Raw genomic sequence first — 16,931 nt, 5'->3', positions numbered from 1 at the left:
TTCTCCTGAGAATCTAGATGTTTTCCCTTTCTCATTCCTCCATTATTTCTTAGGCTGACGGAAAATACAGTGACTCATTAATGTGCAAGACAGATAGAGACTTTCTAATCACAATTATGGATCTGAGGGAGAGCTGTGTGCTTCAGAACAGACTTGAAAAGATCTGGAAATTGGTTGCCTGCTCAGGTTTCTTGCATAGGGCTGTGGATCAGAAGTTGTTAATGTCTCCAGGCCAGTGGTGTCCTCTTGGAAGTCAGTAGCTGATCTCTCTTTGGTTCCCATAGGACTTAGGAGTTCATCTCAGTTATTCTCTTTTGTAACCAAAGAAAGGCTTTTGTTTTAAAGGGGCCCATGAAATGCTAGCTGCTGTGTTTGGTGTCTGGCCTCCCTTCAGTACCACAGCAATATCATCCCTCAGCTATTGGACAAAGGCGCTTTTGGGGGCTCAGTGCCTCAGTGCTGCTCTTTAGAACTTGCACAACTGCCTTTGTAGTCTCCTAACCCTCATGCCAGCTTCACTAAGAAAGTTGCTTCAGTTGTGAAATTACTTCCAATACTGGAAAAAAAGCAGTGTTTTCCTGGTGCTCTTAGCCTCTCTGAAGGGACAGCTGTTCTGGAGTCATCTTTCTTCCTTCATTTTTCCTCTTTTGAAAAATACTATTCTATGCTCTCCCTGGTTCTGCTTTCTTTGGAAATAAGTCTTTGTGTTGGATTTGGTTGAAAGATGTCTGCTGAGGCTATTTTCCTGATGAGAGTGTTCACTCAGCTACACCAAACCACTTCACAGGAGCATCTGCTCTTACAAAACTTTGTAGCAAACAAACATTCAGATATTCAAGAACTCTTTGTGCTGTGGGCATCGGTATTTCTCACTGGCTAAGCTGAAGACTTGTTTTTTCATTTCTCGTGTCTGAACGTGACACTTTTCAAGATGCTGGAATGAAATACTTCCACCCAGCGAAGTAATGCAGTCCTGTGGTACCATCTCCCGATCACCATTTTGAATGCATTTGTTTCGTGAGAAATTTCAAGACTTCAGTTTTCTGTTCTGGTTTGGGGTAGAAGAAAGTTTGTGGAGCAAGTATTGGAAGTTCTGTCATTTCTCAGTTCTAGATTTTAAATATATCACATTTAAATAAAAAGAACAACAACAAATCTGGAGAAATGCATGTAAAACTCTTCATGCCCTTTCACCGTTACATCCCTGTCCTCCCATACACTCTTTTCCATCATCTTCCCTTGCTGTGCTTTAATTATAGATGCCTTGAGGCAGAGACCTGCCAGTGTTTCTGTCAGTAAAGTGCCAAGCACATCTATGATGCTTTACAGATAATCAGAGCGAATGCATATGTTGTGAAATGTTTAAGGTTTTTTTCCTGTCTTTTAAAGGATTTATTTATATCCTACTGGGCAGGATTACATTTGGGTGCCATCCTTCTTTCAGTCAGATGTCTAACATCCTTTTCCTCTATTGTTTTGCTGCTGGCAAATAAGAGACTAAGGCCCCTCTCCCATCTTCCTTCATCTAAGAATTTTATTTCAAACCCTATCAGTCCTATTCCCGGCAAAATAATCAGGATGATTTATACAAGTGAGTTTATATACTGAGTTATATAAGGCACAATCACCTCCAATATTCTTTAGCTACCTCTGCAGTCTTTGTGTTTACTGAACTTCAACTCATTACTGAACACAGTAGGACAAAACAAGGGGCACAGTGTTTAATAAGAGGCTACATAGCTGTTCCTGTCTCTACCTAGAACTCCTCAGAGCTGCACATCCAGCACCTTGCCAAGGGTAACTGTCTGGCAGATCATCATCTGTGCTCATAGAAACCTGGTTTCCAAAGCCAAAGCACTTCACAGGTTGCCAGGTGCTGCTCCTACAAAATCCATCATCTCAACTTTCACTCATTTCCCAGAACAGGTTATTCCTCATAAAGAGCCAACAGACACACAGCGTTTGGGAGGCCAGCTTCTGCTTTCCACATTGCTAGCCTTCCTTTATGCTGTCTGCCAGAGCGTCTGCAGAAGTATGCACTCTCCCTCATGCAGTCCTATTAGTAGCGATGTTGACTCTGCTGGCAGCAGCATCAGTGGTGGTCCTTGCCCATCGTGTTGCTAAAGATGTGTTATGCAGGCTCAACAGCTGAGATTTAAATTGCTTCTTGTCACTATTCACTTAAGTCTGAATGCAGATGTTGCTGTTTACCATAATGAGGTTTTCCTTTTTCCTTACTCACTCTCTTCCATTTTGTGCCTTGTATAGTTTCTTTTGCACCAATGACACATTTCCACAGTGAAATGACATGTCATAGGGAAACAAATGGAAGCAAAGACTGGATGATCTCAAATCAAGTGAGAAACCCAGTAATGATAAAAGCTTCCCACAATCTCGGAGCTTACGCATTTGTGTGTGTGGGTGGGCATATAAGAAAGGAAAAATATCTTTAGTTTTGAAGTCTCAGATCCTTTGCAACCAGATAATGATTTCAGGCTGAAAGCAGCATTTGACTGATCTTCTAATGGAATTCTTGGACAGAAAAGATCTATTCAGAGGAGTAGAAATTAGAGATAGCTGATAACAACACTGACCCCGTGTTACATTGCACTGAAGCTAAGTCTTTGTGGACACAGTTCTTTTTCAGAATACTGAATGCCGTTTTCTGGTTACAAATCTAAATGTAGTTCCAAATTCTCTCCATAAAAAGAGAAGAAACGTTTATTGACTTTCTCATTATTATTTTTTTTAACATTGCTCTGCATGAATTTGCCTTTCTTCATCTGTCAAGAGACTTTCTTGAAACTAGATAATTTATTCAGGATGAGGGAAATGGTTTTAAGTGGAAGAGGGTAGATTTAGAGTAGACATCGGGAAGAAATTCTTTTCTATGAGGGTGAGGAGACACTGGAACACGTTGCCCAGAGAGGCTGTGGATGCCCCCCTCCCTGGAAGCATTCAAGGCCAGGCTGGATGGAGCTTTGAGCAACCTGGTCTAGAGGGAGATGTCCCTGCCTATAGCAGGGGTTTTGCAACTAGATCATCTTAAAGGTTCCTTCCAACACAAACCATTCTATGATTCTGTGATTCCTCTTTCCCCAGTTAGGATTTGGGAATAAGTAGTTTTTCTTGAAAAGCTTTATTGGTTCAGCAGTTTCATATTAGTACAACTGTGTTACAAATTAAATTATACCTTAACTTACAGAAGGAACTTTAAACAGATTGTGATTCCCTTAGTTGTTGTCACAAGTGTTTCTGTGGACATTTCCAGACCTGCAAAGTTTGACTTTCCAGCTCAAAGTGACCCAGGATAGTGACATTAGGAAACCAAAGTAAGAAAAAAAAAGTCCATATGGAAATGAATGTTACTGATTGCTTTTATAAAAATAATTGATTAATCCCATGATGTGTCACCAGGAAGTCCATGCCTCCTTAACTGTTAGGCTACATAGCTATAAGTTGCCCAAAAGTCCAGCCTATTTAACCATGTGTGCTGCTGATCTGCAGTCTTTCTGTATGTCCCAGTATCCACAAGGGTTGATCTGTACACAGTGTCTGTAAGTGCTAAAGATTCAGTGGCCTGAGCGTTATTCTGTGGAGAGAAAAGAGATAGCTCTTAAGTCACGCAGCAAAATTAAAAGATGTGGTGAAAGATGATGGTGACCACAGCAGAAAGCACCCAGTATCACTGCAGAACAGCCTTCTCCAGGGGGAGACACCTGGTGATTGTGCCTTGTTAAGACTTAGATGTTACTCATCTTCATGTGCTGATCATTCCAAAACTGCCGAATTCCCAAGCATCTGTACTTCTGAAGCAATCTCCACTGCTGGAGACAGAGTGCTTGAGACAAGCATCTGGACAAAATGCTGGAGACGAGCTGTGAGCACATCCAGTGAATCCTTTCCTATAGCTCTTTTTTCAGTTAGACATTTGCTTTCCCCAAGGTGAAGCTGACATATTTTCTAAGCAGAAGCCTTTCATAAACAAAGAGTTTTGACCCATGGGACCCAAGACTATGAAATATTAATATGATGAACTTCTGAAAGTGACCGAGAACAAAGAAAAGTGTTGGACAAAGCATCTCTAGAAACCTCCTCTGTCATCCATCTTACTAATATTCTATCTTATGCTCTTCCTGAGAAACCTAAATCTTTCTGTGATATGATTTTTGCCAAAACTGTCATGTGAGATTAGTGGAATTGCTGAATAATGTTATCAGAGTTGTGCTTGCTATGATTTATATCATGACAGCCTTCAAAATGTTGCGGTGTGCCAAAGGCCATTTAAGGCAGAATAAATGAGCTTAAATGAGAAGAGTGCCATTGAATGGTAACTCGGAAGTTTCACTCCAAATGTCCTGAAAGAGAGGAGCCATTCTGCTCCAGAAAATGGAAATTATGTGTCAGGCTAAGAATGTAAATGTTTGGGAATGCTACTTTGAACAAAAGAAAGGAGAAAAATTGAGCAGGTTTCTTTTTTTTTTTTTGTGGAGGTGTCCAGTTTCACAGAAGTTAAGGTCTTTCTCTTAAGAGTACCCAGGTTGTATTTGCAGTTTGCAAATTGTGCCAGGAGTTCGTATGGTTAGTGCATGCCTCAAGGATTTGCGGTGTCAGCTGGGAAAGAAATTTGATAATAAAATTGCATTTTTGTTTTTGTTTCTCTTTCTGTAATCTTCTTTCTCATTAAATAATTAAGATCCTAGCCTTTTCCTTTTCCTTTGCTAGAACTAAATTGTATACTTTCACATTTAATCTGCTTGATGTTGAGCAAATTGAACTGAAGCTAGCAGACACAAAGCAGATTTGTTCTCCAGTGAAAATATACTTGTTTAGAACAGTAAATGGAGGAAATGCCTTGATGTGTTGATGTGATGCCTTGAGTTGAACCTGACAATTGAATGTGTTTCCTACTCTTCAAGAGTGAATCTGAAGACTGGCATTACCAGCTGTGGAGTGCTAGGAACAAGTCTCTGTCAGTGGAGATCAACAACTCGTAAGCAGGTATTGTTCAGTCGTCACAGTGAGCTGTAGAATTTCAAAGATAATTGTTAAGAATATGAAATTGATTAAAATTAATCATGTATTTCAGCGAAATATTTTGATGATACACAAACAGCGGTGCGGCCAACGAGGCCTTTATTTCCCATGCATGGTTTTCCATGCCTTATACAACTCTTCATAGTAGTTTTTCATTAAAACCCCAGTAATTAGATCCCACTTCACTAGGACTGTATGTTCTTCAAACAAGCCAGCAATAAACAGGACCTTCCTGCTGATTATTGTGTGACACGTTGCTAACATCCTAATGAAAGCATCCAGACAGAATAAAGGCTAGTAAGGGATTTCAGAGTCCTAGGATCTGGATGGAGTCTGTCTGCAATGTCATTACAGTGGCAGCAAGTGGAGGGAGAAATTCTTTCCCCCTTTTTATGCCATGTCTTCCTAAACTTGAAAAATTTCTGAGCAAAGGTGTGTCCCCAAGGAAAGAAATATATAGGTGTTGTAATTTCAGTGGGATAAAAAAATTAATTTGCTGTATTTGTGTGCTAATACAGAAGAAGAAATCTGTACTGCTGAATGTGATGCAGTTTCAAAGGCAGTGGAAGCTGGAAGATGCAAGTTAAGACCTCGAACTACAAAAATAGCTGTAGAAGCAAATACGTAATGTGACATTACACAAAAGGATTAGTGGGAGTGAGAGTAATGTTAAACTTTGCTCTTTAATAGGCAGTGTGAGACACAGTCATGCTCAAAAGAACCAGATTCAGATATAATCACTGCATCTTCATCTAACTGACAGACCCCATGCTTATAGTTGAGCAGAATGGCTCACCTTTGAGTAGAGAAAAATTGCATTCATCAGGTTTGCAGTCAGAGCATAGAACTGGACGAGTATCTTTGAAAAATGCCCTTACAGCTTGAAGACACTGAGAAAAGCTGCGGTGACCTACTGATAATATTAGCTGAGAGCAACTACCAGCAATTTCTTTCCTTATGTAAAGAGGAAAACACGGGTATTTGAACAATGATCTCTGGAGGTAAGAGATGAGAACTTTCAGGCTGTAGAGAGGAAAGCCAAGCAAGGAATCAGCTGTCATTCCTGAAGGCAGGACATGGTGGGGTGACATTCAGCTGCCTCATCAAATGGAGGAGTACCTCACCACCCAGCTGGAAAGTGTTCATTCAGCAGCTAACCCACTGGCTGCCTTTGATTAGACGAGGATTGTCCCATAGAAACAGCACTGCCCTCCTGCTAATTATTTCAGGGAAATTACACTCAACAGATCGTTGGAGAGAAGGGGCTTCGTGGTGTAAATGCATGGCAGTAAGAGGCATCCCTCATCTGAGCAGATGGAGAACTTGTACTGATGGCTGGAAGCACAGGAACAGCCACTCAGGAGATTCAGACTACATCCCAAAGGGGCAAGGCTGACTCAGACACACTGGCTGTCATATTGCAACAGCTTACAAGTAAGGGCAGGGAAGCAAGAGCTTGTTAATTGTTATTCTCCTTTGACCAGAAAGTAGGGATCTGCCCCTTCTGCAGAATCCCTCTTCCTCCTTGTCCAGTATGAATTTCCATCTGTGTTTTATGTGGGGACAGAAGCTACAGACAAAATATTCAGACCTGTGTCCTCAGAGTAGTGCAATGTGTGTGAACACACAGCACATTTCTGCAAGTTAAATTTGTTTCTAATTCTGTACTTGAAAATGAGCTTAAATGCTAGTGGTGATGTAATGTTCATTTACATTTAGATTCTGTTTCTATTTATTTTAATTCCTATTAGCTGGATCTAGATTCTAACAATGTGGGTTTTTTAATCCATCCAGGCTCTCTTTGACATGAACATCTCATTTTTTTCTTATAGGCTGCCAAATTTCATGCCTTATTGATTCAATAAAGGAAAAAGAATGACAGGTAGAAGGGGAAATGGATGCTTCCTGCCCAAGGGGAGATTTACAAATTTCATATGAACTGTTCCCGTAGGAAATGCTTTCTCTGATTGCCACAAAAATGGCTGTGGAAGGAAGGAGGTTAGAGGGTATGGTTCACTTCAGATTTGTCCAGGATATGCATAGCTGAAGCACTTTGGTTTTGAGATAACTCCTGTGCCATATTCCATAAACATGAACTGCCTGTATGTGAGATGGCTTAAAAATAACTGGAAATCTCTCATCTGCAGCCTGTCTCTTTGCAGTTCTTTGCTCTTGATGCTGCTGAGTGCTCAGACACTCCAGAGAACAATGCTGGAGGTAGGAGCTACCAAAGAACACTGCAAATAGTTATGCCCTCTTCTACAAACAGGCACACTGTTTGAACCTGCATTTAGCAGGAGTTCAAGCAGTTCTCAGTCCCTTAATGGCCACAAAGCATAAAGCAAGGACAGAGGAGCCGGGGCATAAATTAACAGATGACACATGGAAATCCTGACTCAGAAAAGCATGCTAGGGGATCAAAGCAAGGCCCAAAGTGCTTCTGAGCACTGGGTTCATTTATTCACCAGGAAGATCAGGGAGATTTATCTTCAGAAGAAGCAGAAGTAATAACATGGTCATCAGCAAGATTTCTCCAAGTACTTACTCCCATAAATATCCGCTGGGATGGCAGAGTTCCCTAATGGGATGGTGTTGAAAGAGTTGCCAGAATAATTAGTTTTCTATTAGGATACACAAGACATTTGATGCCTTTAAAAACTGTTGTTTTGGTCTCTCCACAGGCACAAATACAGTGGTTATTCTGGATTTGCCTACTTACACTTTTCTTCAGAGCAGAGAGGTTTACAAGAGCTCTATTTTTAATTTAAGATCCTGAGATAATTACATGACTTCAGTAGGCAAGAGACTCATTGTACTGTGACTCAATCCAGGCAGGCGTGCAAGTAAGAGACTAGACAAGGCACAGCTAATAAGAAAGCTCTTATTTGTACACAAAATGTCACATTAAACTCGTATTAAAAAGGCTGGAAATTGAAGAACTTGGCAATCAGAAAACAGCAGAATGGAGGTTGATTCTACAAATGTTAATTAGCCCTTTTGCCTATTTATATTATTATATACCCCTTAATTACCTGATCAGATCTTTTTCCAGAGGACTTCTGTCTTGAGGTTGGATATTATTGCCAGCTTTTTCTATCATTAGCTTACTTTTTAACGGGGAACATGAACTGAATGTGGCAATTGCTTTCCATTAATTTTTCTGTTTTCTGGTAATCTGTTCTTATAGTACAAGGCTGCAGGGAATCCCAGAGAGCACACCCCACACAAAGAACCCTATCCTACAGCTGTCCACAAGTCTGGCAGAGAAGGTACGACTTTCTGTAATTTATTTGTGATATTCTGTGATACTAGTAGTCTCAGAAACATTGATCTCAAGTAACCAGCTTTGCTTATAGTAACGAAAGTTGCTGTGCAATTACTTGTGTGCTTGGGCATTTCCAGTCTTTCAGACATAATGAGCATATTTACCAATGGTGTAAATGAAGTAGCTCCTACAAACCTCGGAAATTTATGTACCAAGATGAAATTTGATCCTTTTGATAGATTCAGTCAGATTCACAGGCAGGAATTGACCAAATCCTGAAAGACAGTTTTGCTTGTAACTTTTATTTCCTCACAATTTTTTTTGCTCACAATCGAGCGTGTCTCAACCTACCTGCCTCTTTTATTTTCCACTTTCCTCTTTTGCTCCTCTCTCTCCACTGGAATTAATGAACTCATGGGGGAAGAAAATACACCTTGTGTAACAAGCTTCCTTATCACAAATCCCTCCGTATCCACTGTGCATGCTGCTCAGATGAGCATGTGAACAGGACAGCCACAAACACTGAGACCCACGGTTTGAGATGTGAGTGGGAGTTTTGTTCACTACATACTGGTCTGAGCCTGGCCACATACTTCCTTGTGCTTCTCAGTAGACAATGAGTCCTCCAAATAGCTGATACCCTGTCCTGCTTTTTGTGTCACATATGCCAGTCTTGAGCTGGAGCGGAGGGCAGACGCGGAGCCAGACATCATCCTTCACAGAGCTGGCAGCCTTCCTCCCTCCTGGTCTCAGCCCTCTTGCTGTTGTTGGACAGCATGGCGCCCTGCTGAGGGGTAGGTGCAGAAGTCAAAGCAATGTTTCTTCCAAGGATTGTCTTCTTTTTCTCTGCTTCCAACACCAGCTTGAGAAAATCAGCTGTCTCCCTTTGATTCTTACAGACATCCTGCCTGAAAGAACCTTGTCTTTCATTTGATGATCATTTTTGCAGAGAAAGAAAAGGACTGGATTGTGTCTTTGCCGAATGCAGACAGAGCAACAAGCACACATAAGAGGAAAGGCCATGTGTGTGGACTAAAAAAGCCAACAGCAAACAAGGACATCTAATTTACAGAAGAGTCCCCAGGACTGATTCTCTTCTCTTTTCCAGCCCTGCATTTTGTAGAATGGGGCCCTCTGTTTTAGCCTGATAATGAGTCCAGAATGTAGTGCTAGCACTGCCAGACAACAGACCTTAAAGTTCTGTCAGTCTTTTAGCAGACACAACAGACTTCCAGCCCTTTTGCCTGAAGCTTTGATTAAACTCTTACTAAAGTTTCCCTTTGTTGATATATTCCCTTTCAGGCAAAGGTGAAGAGTAGGGAGAAAAACAGCCCACGTCTGAGCATGTCGGCTCCCATCCCTGTGCCTAGTAATGCCATAGAGATCTAAGCCACTTGTTTCCTCTCCCTGCTCCATGTCTTGTCTGGCTGGTCATGTGGCTTATGAAGTGCCTTGCTTAGAGAAAGGGCACTGACTGAGATGACTGACAGCTTTTCTGTATCAGAAGACCAAACTGCTTCGTCCACCGCAGGGAACTTTAAAGCCTTTGGAAAGAGCAGAATCTCCACTGCTTGCAGGAGGCCATTAGTGATTGTCTGCTTTTGAATCTACGTTTAGGATGTGCCGTTAGGATTCCAGATTACCTTATCAGAGATGTTAAAAGGAGTTAGCAAGAAACTCCTGCTGTTTGATTCTCATATGACCACAGGAGCAAACAAATAAATAAATAAATAAAAATAGATGTAGATAGAGGGGAAAATACCACCACATAAAGGGCTCTAACATGCATTAGTAGATACCAGATGGCAATATGTTAATAACAGAGTGTCAGTGTTTATCAGGCACTATGTGGTGGATGAAAAATGAGATCACGGTGCTGATAGTGAGTTCAAGAGACATGTTCTAAATTGGCTGCAGATTGTAATTAGCTTTTTCTCTTGCCCTGTTTTTTTTATCTTTCCTCCTCCCATTCTGATATGCCACTCACACATCTGCTGCTGCCAGGATTCAGGGGTGAAGCAGAGCCATTTCTGATCTTTCACCATGACTAGTCATTCCCGAATCTCGTTAACGTTGTCAGATCTTATCAGAAATGTGACACAGATGTCTGCATCAGCCCTCTGCCTGTCTGCGTCTGCTGCCACACAGAAATGTGGGGACAGAAGGCTGTGGCACCTCTGCCTGTTATCTTTGGCTAGCAAAAGTCATGGCAGAAAAGGTGTGTTAAACTTTTCCCGTGTATAATTCTTGCAGAACTTACATGGTGCTCTAACATAATAGAAAGAGGAAAGGTAACTTTTTAATTTATTTGCAATTGAAGGTTTCTTCTTGCAGGTAGCCATCAGTGTAAGACGCAATTGCTGCTCCATTGCAATATGGTGTAGCTTAACATGGATGGAATGCTGCTTGGCTGCAGTCACAATGCAGTGAGAATGCTGCTACCATTTAATCCTAATTACCTTATGTGGTGTTACTACATCACGTTAGCCTCACTGAACTGTGTAACTATACCCATAACCCAGATTTCAGCTTACTTAGTGCTAAATTCTCTTCTTGCTACCCTGTAAAGGAGTAGTTCCACTGAGCTCTGCAGAAGGATTAGGCTTTGTAGGTGAGGCAAAAACTGGGTTCGCAGCTAAGTCTCTGCTTGCTTTTATCCTTTTTTTTTCTTTTCCACCTAAGTCTGCTTCTCTTCAAACTAATCCAAGACCCTTAGTATTAATTCTGAAGTGTATAAGGGGTTGCAGCAATAGGATCTGGGCTTACGAGTCTCAGCTACCCATCACTGTGCTTACAAGATGAGATAGCTCTCACTTCTTACCTTCTGTCCATGTGTCTGGATGTTTTAATGACCCAGGAGAGATACTGGAATGTATTTGGATGAGGAAAGAAGATAAAGATACAAAAGGAAGGTTGGGAACGTGTACGCAAGAGCCTCTGTGACAGCTTATTCCTCTATCTGCACAGTAGAGCATTAAGTAAGACTTCCAATCTCCTGGAAGTCTAGCTGCACCAGGCTCCTTTTTAAAAAACCTTAGTATTTCACTGACCACGTTAGGGCAATGTTTCAGACCTGAGAGAGGTTCCCAGATACTTGTGGAGAAATCTAGTAATTAAAACATAGAGTTTAATCAGAAGGCAGAGAAAAGCATGAAATTTGGAATTCATGCAGGCTGCAACTTCCCAAACATGATGAATTGCTGGTACTTGCTCAGGAAGAAAGAAACCTTGTTCATACTGCTTTAGTCCTAGTGTCAGTCAGTGAAAAACAATGATTTTCCTGCAGTTCCCTACTATGACTGTGGATGTTTTGAGGGGAGGGCAGAAGCAGAGGAGATCCTTTGTGCTGAAACACATAATGAAAGCGTTGAAGATGAACAGTCACAGAGGTTCTCCAAAACTTCGCTTCTACCTCTGAAAACAGTGATAACATAATTATACCTTGACAGCTTATCTAAATATAAGGAAGCAGATACCAGTGATTGAAATGTCTGCACAGAGCAAAGCGAGCCTGAGAGATTTTACAGGTTTGAGGAGTGTAAGCATATATCAGTGCCCTGGCTGAGCAACCTTGGGATGCTGTGCTTGGGAAAGGAGAAAGATTACTCACTATTAGCTGTGAAGTTTATTGCAAGGGATAAGGTAGCTGAGGAAGGGAAGAGGTGTGTAAAGTGGTAGGGATGCCACCTCTTAACAAAGCATATGAAATAACTGATTTCTCCTTAAGCAATACTCTGCAGAGGCTGTCTGCCTCCATTTTCTTCTTAACATCTCACTTCTTATTATTCATGTTGTCTCTTTGTCAGTGGCAGGAACACACTGCAGTGCAAGAACGTGTTCTGTCTACCCATGGTGCATGGCACTGTTAGCTAAGAAATGAGATGCTCAGAGAGGCATACTAAAATACAGGAGGATTTTGATGAGCATTAAATTTCTTTTAGAGGACAGCAAGCTTGCATACACCAGATCTCTTCACCTTGAATAGAAAGCAAAATATCAATCTTTCCTTTAAAAAAGGATTTAAATTGTGAGACAAATGAACATGAATGCCTCCCTCCCTTTTATTTTAGGAAAAAAGACTGACTAGGAAGCTAATTAAGTGGTTAGTTAACTTTATGCATATAAGTAGCTTCATTTGATTTTAGGTTAAGTTGCTGCAGCTTCCTATTTGAAAGCATGAGCAGAAAGGCAGGCAACTGAATCTCCATAAAAATGCTATTAATCTTGAGAAGACCTTGAATGGCTCCTGCATTCCCCAATGGGGCCTTTCCTGCTATTTTCTTTAGAGAGTCTCAATTCTGCTTTGCACTTTTGCTCGTGTGCCAGTAAAAATACAGTAATTTGAGAAGAACCATGAACCTTCCTTGAAATAATAATCTGCAGCTCCTGTTGAATAGAAATAGAGCTGGGAAGCACGTTATGAATGTGATCTTGGCTCAGCAGTGCTGCAGGTGTATGGACAGTACCAGCCAGTAGCTTAAATGATATGCCTGTCAGATTTCTTTAATGCATGCTAGATAAATTTTGGAAAAATGATCCGTCATATGAGATTGCTGGAGTTCTGCAGTAAAGTCTTGCAGTGTCCTTCATCACTAGCAGCATGGTCTTTTTGTGCAGGAAGACATAACCTTGTGCTTATTCATAATAAAGAAGAGAAGAACCTTTTTGTGTGTTCACTTAGATTCGTATCAGGGACAACTGGTCAATCTATACTATGTAGATTGCTCCAAAAGTAATGCCTCCTATTTATTTCCATGGAAACTACAACAGATACAAAGGGCACAACAACTATTTGATAGAGCAAATCCTCAGTTTTCACAGTCACCACCATTAGCTGTGCATTTTCACCAGTAATGAACAAGAGCCACTGTTTCACAGTGTTTCACCACCCACCACCTCACTGTGCTCACATCCATTGTTGGTATCCATAAACGTTCAGCACACGTCCATGACCATCAATGGGTGCCATTTTTTTCACATTGAGGAATTGAATGACAAACACCTTTGCTTCAAACACACTTCCACGTCAGGCACCATTTTGCCAGACTGCCCCTCTGCTGCTATCTGTTGCATGGCAGCAAAATATGTTGTCAGGAAGGTTTAACCTCTGCTGCCATACCAGCAACATCCACCTCTATCATCATGGGCCAACATCATGAAATAGGAGGCATTGCTTTTGGAGCAGCCCTTGTGTATTTTGGATGTGAGCTTGGGTCAGCAGGGCCTTCCTGTCTGCGTGGATGCAGGCTGAGCACTCTGGTGAGCCCGACCTCATCTGCCCTACAGTGGTGTCACAGAGCTCAGGCCATGGGGTAAGAAAGCATGGGGGTTACAACAGAGTTTTAGGATTTTCAAACAAAATGCAAAATGCTTTAGATTTGCATCCAGTCAGGTTGATATGCTACAACGTTGAGCAAATCGCTCAGCTCTCTTTCGTGTCCTGTCTTGCACAATTCAGGCTTTCTGGGCACAGATACCCAGAATGTTGTGCCGATCTTGTAGGACTTGTCACTCTGAGATGTCACTCACTTGTGGCTGTGTGGGTGGCTGCTTGTGTAGGGCAGGTGGAGAGACTGTGGAGCCACAGGTGTGAATCCAACGATCTGTAATCAGCAAAGCAGAAAAGTTAGCAGAAGGCAGACACTGAGCCAGAAGGAGCAACAATGCAAAAATATATTCAGAGAGAGTGACAGCAAAGGGAGAGGCAGAAAGAAGATGAGGGAAGTGTTGGATGGAAGTGAAGGTAGCAGTGGTGATGGCTCCTCCTGGTGTGCTCAGCAGGACCAGCCATGGACGTACCTTCACCTCTGTACCATGACCATGAACAAAGATGCCACTGACGTTACCAATTCATTGAACTTTCAGGAGGATTTAGGACGGACACTCATTCCCACAAGCCCCCTCCTGTACTGTCTGTCGCTGGCAATGGGCGAGCTGCTAGTCATTTGTTTGGTTCAGCTGTTTTGCCTGCTGGTTAGGATTAGTAGAGGTTTTCTGTTTTTTAAAGAAATGCAGCTGTTGTTTTGGTGGCAGTAAAAAGGTAAGGTTCCATCACAGTGCCTGAAATGTCATCTCCAGTTTAGTTTTAATCCTGGGCTGTGTTGTAATGTGGGATGGCAAAGACTGAAGAAGAGGGCGATATGCTAACTTTATGAACAGCTGCATCATTACCTGCATAGTGTTCTCTGTTTCCAAGCGCTGTCTAAACCTATGTGTGTTTAATTTATTGTATTTCTTTGAGTACACTTCATACCGTTTGTGTGACTGAAGCTGTCTCTGGGAACTGTACTGAAGGAATCAGGCAGCCTTCTCCTCCCTGTCCCCTTTTTGCAAGGTTTTGTTACAGTCAGTTGGGAGCAGTTGAGAAGTTGTGCCTCCCTGGGGAAAGCCTGTTGCAGTAAGGCTCTGTTTTTTTGTTCTTTTATACTCATATCCTTTATTGTAGGAGTTGCAAGGTGCCAGGCTCTCAAGTGTCAAATGGCCAGTGTTTGAGATGGGCACAGCAGTTCAGCCATATGTCTGGCTGGGCTTTTTGGGTAATCCTGCATGCTAGAACAGGCTGGTAGAAAAGGTTGGCCAGTGACAGAGAAATCACTCCTGCACTAGTACAGGTGGCACATTATTTATTTCACATTTAGGAAAACAGGCCAAGTTTACCAGTCCACACCAGGCCAGTAGCACTGGTGGTTGATAGGTAGCAATCTTGATTCCTTGCAGCAGCCATCTTTACTGGGAGGAGCTGATGCTGTCAGGCTGTGCTGATGTCAAAATGCTGATGTTTCAGAAAGTGCAGGTGGTCAGGTGGCACGGATTTAAGGGTATTTTAAGTCCAGGGCTTTGGCCTCTTGTCAAAGTGTGCTGATACATTACACTGTCCTCACACACAGCTTCATTTTTAATATATATTTCTCATTTCATTGCCTCTTTCAGGCTGCTACATGTAGGCTGCAGGTGTCTGCCCTCTATGAAGTGAATGGAAAGCAGAGGATGCAGACTGGGGTCTGGATGGTGATGTGCTGCTGCTCCAGGTAAGAACACCATGTGTGTGGCTGCCATGGGTCTGAGCCCAGGCAGGAGGAGCAGCTTGAGCCTGCAGAGAGCTCAGGGGAGCAGGGCAATGGGCTGGAGGGCTGGCAGTGGTCTGTACTGCCTGCTGAGAAGGAAATTCATCTGCAAAGTGAGTTTTGATCTCAGCAGAGATGTTTCTGCTGGGACCCTGGGAATGATGTCAAGGTGATTATGGGGTAGATGTACATATAAATGAAATCAGTGGCACTCCGTGGCTTTAAATTATGTAACCTTATGAGTGTGCATGTACATGGCGAGGAGGAAATGAGAAAATACTGAATTTTCTAGAAACAGTTGTATGCAATTGCAACTTACTGTTATTTGAAGCTTACTTTATCTCCAGTATTTGCTAGCGCAGAAATCTCAAGAAACACAACTTCTCATTCAGCATATCAGTGTTTTCAGGATCGTGGATGTGTGGCACTGATATCAATTGCACATTCCTGAATTAAAATGTTCTTATTTACTAAACTCCTTGCTCATTATAGTCCTGAGCTACTGGAGAGTTTGAAGCTCATCTGTTTGTCAAATGTGTTTTATGAGTCAATTCCTCTGTCAGCATTACTGTGGATTTGTATCCACTGCTAACAGCCCAGGAACCACCATTTTACTCAGAAATGGATCCTTTGACTTGCCTGTGCTCTCAAAGATTATACAAATAAACAAAAACTTGAGCTGTTATGCTAGGAACAGGAAGTCCAGTGTCACCCTTGTGTTAACAACCAGCATTACTGACTTATATTCCTTACAGATGGATGCTCATTATGAAATGTGTTGCTTTGCTTTGTTGCATTTGTTTTAGTTAACAACTGCTAACATACTGAACAACCTGACTGTTTTCAAACTGACTACCACTCAGGACCCAGAACAATTTACCTTCTTAAATGAAGGCAAGAAGTTACTCTTCCTAGAATCTCTCCAAGATTTTTGGTAAGTCTCCCATGGTGAAGTGGGATGAAAAGTCAGATATCATTAAAACTTTAGCAGAGCAGAAGTCTGCAGAAAAAGACTCATTTGGTGTTCTAGTTTTTATAAGCCTTGCTTTAGCAGTGTGTTTACGTGTGGGCTTAATTTTCTATTTCTTTGAGTCCAGTCATATGCTTAGGCTTTCACTGAGTCACACATTGATGAGATTTCTGGGAGTCTGGTCTTGGAATGCCAGGAGAATAAACTTGAAAAATGGAGAAATACAACATGTTTTCCAAGACTGCAATAAGGTTGTGAACCTGTGTCTCTGTCTCCTCTACACTGAGCAATAAACGATGGAAGAATCTGTCTCTTACAAAGTGATGGCCCTGTAGAAATGAAACTGTGCTGAGAAAGGCACACATAGTGCTCATCCAGGATGCTTGAGATTTGCAGGGCGGCTGCTTGCAACATCTGGAAATGGGTATCTTGTTCAGCCCTTTGTGAACTGGTGCTGCCTGCAATTACTCACCTGCAAGATAAACAAAGGAATCAAACTTTTTTTGCTGTCATTTTTAATAGTTTCTTTTCCAGAACCTCTCCTGCCCCTTTCCATAATCTCAGGTCTCCCTTCCTCTTATGTAAAATAACAGCT

At 41.8% G+C, this 16,931-nt stretch overlaps 1 protein-coding gene across 1 annotated transcript in view; it reads left to right on the top strand.

The window, feature by feature from the left end:
- Nucleotides 1-16,272, top strand: part of CUNH8orf48 (chromosome unknown C8orf48 homolog) — a 67,102-nt gene extending 50,830 nt beyond the window's left edge. The window contains exons 8-9 of the transcript XR_006180003.1: nucleotides 15,233-15,330; nucleotides 16,173-16,272. The gene's annotated coding sequence lies outside the window, so the exon portion shown is untranslated. The remainder of the gene's footprint in view (nucleotides 1-15,232; nucleotides 15,331-16,172) is intronic.
- Nucleotides 16,273-16,931: the final 659 nt, after the last annotated feature.

This window comes from Lagopus leucura, unplaced genomic scaffold (assembly GCF_019238085.1).
Source record: "Lagopus leucura isolate 7727_CA_CO unplaced genomic scaffold, USGS_WTPT01 Super-Scaffold_100016, whole genome shotgun sequence".
NCBI lineage: Eukaryota > Metazoa > Chordata > Aves > Galliformes > Phasianidae > Lagopus > Lagopus leucura.
This window is presented reverse-complemented; position numbering and strand designations above follow the sequence as displayed.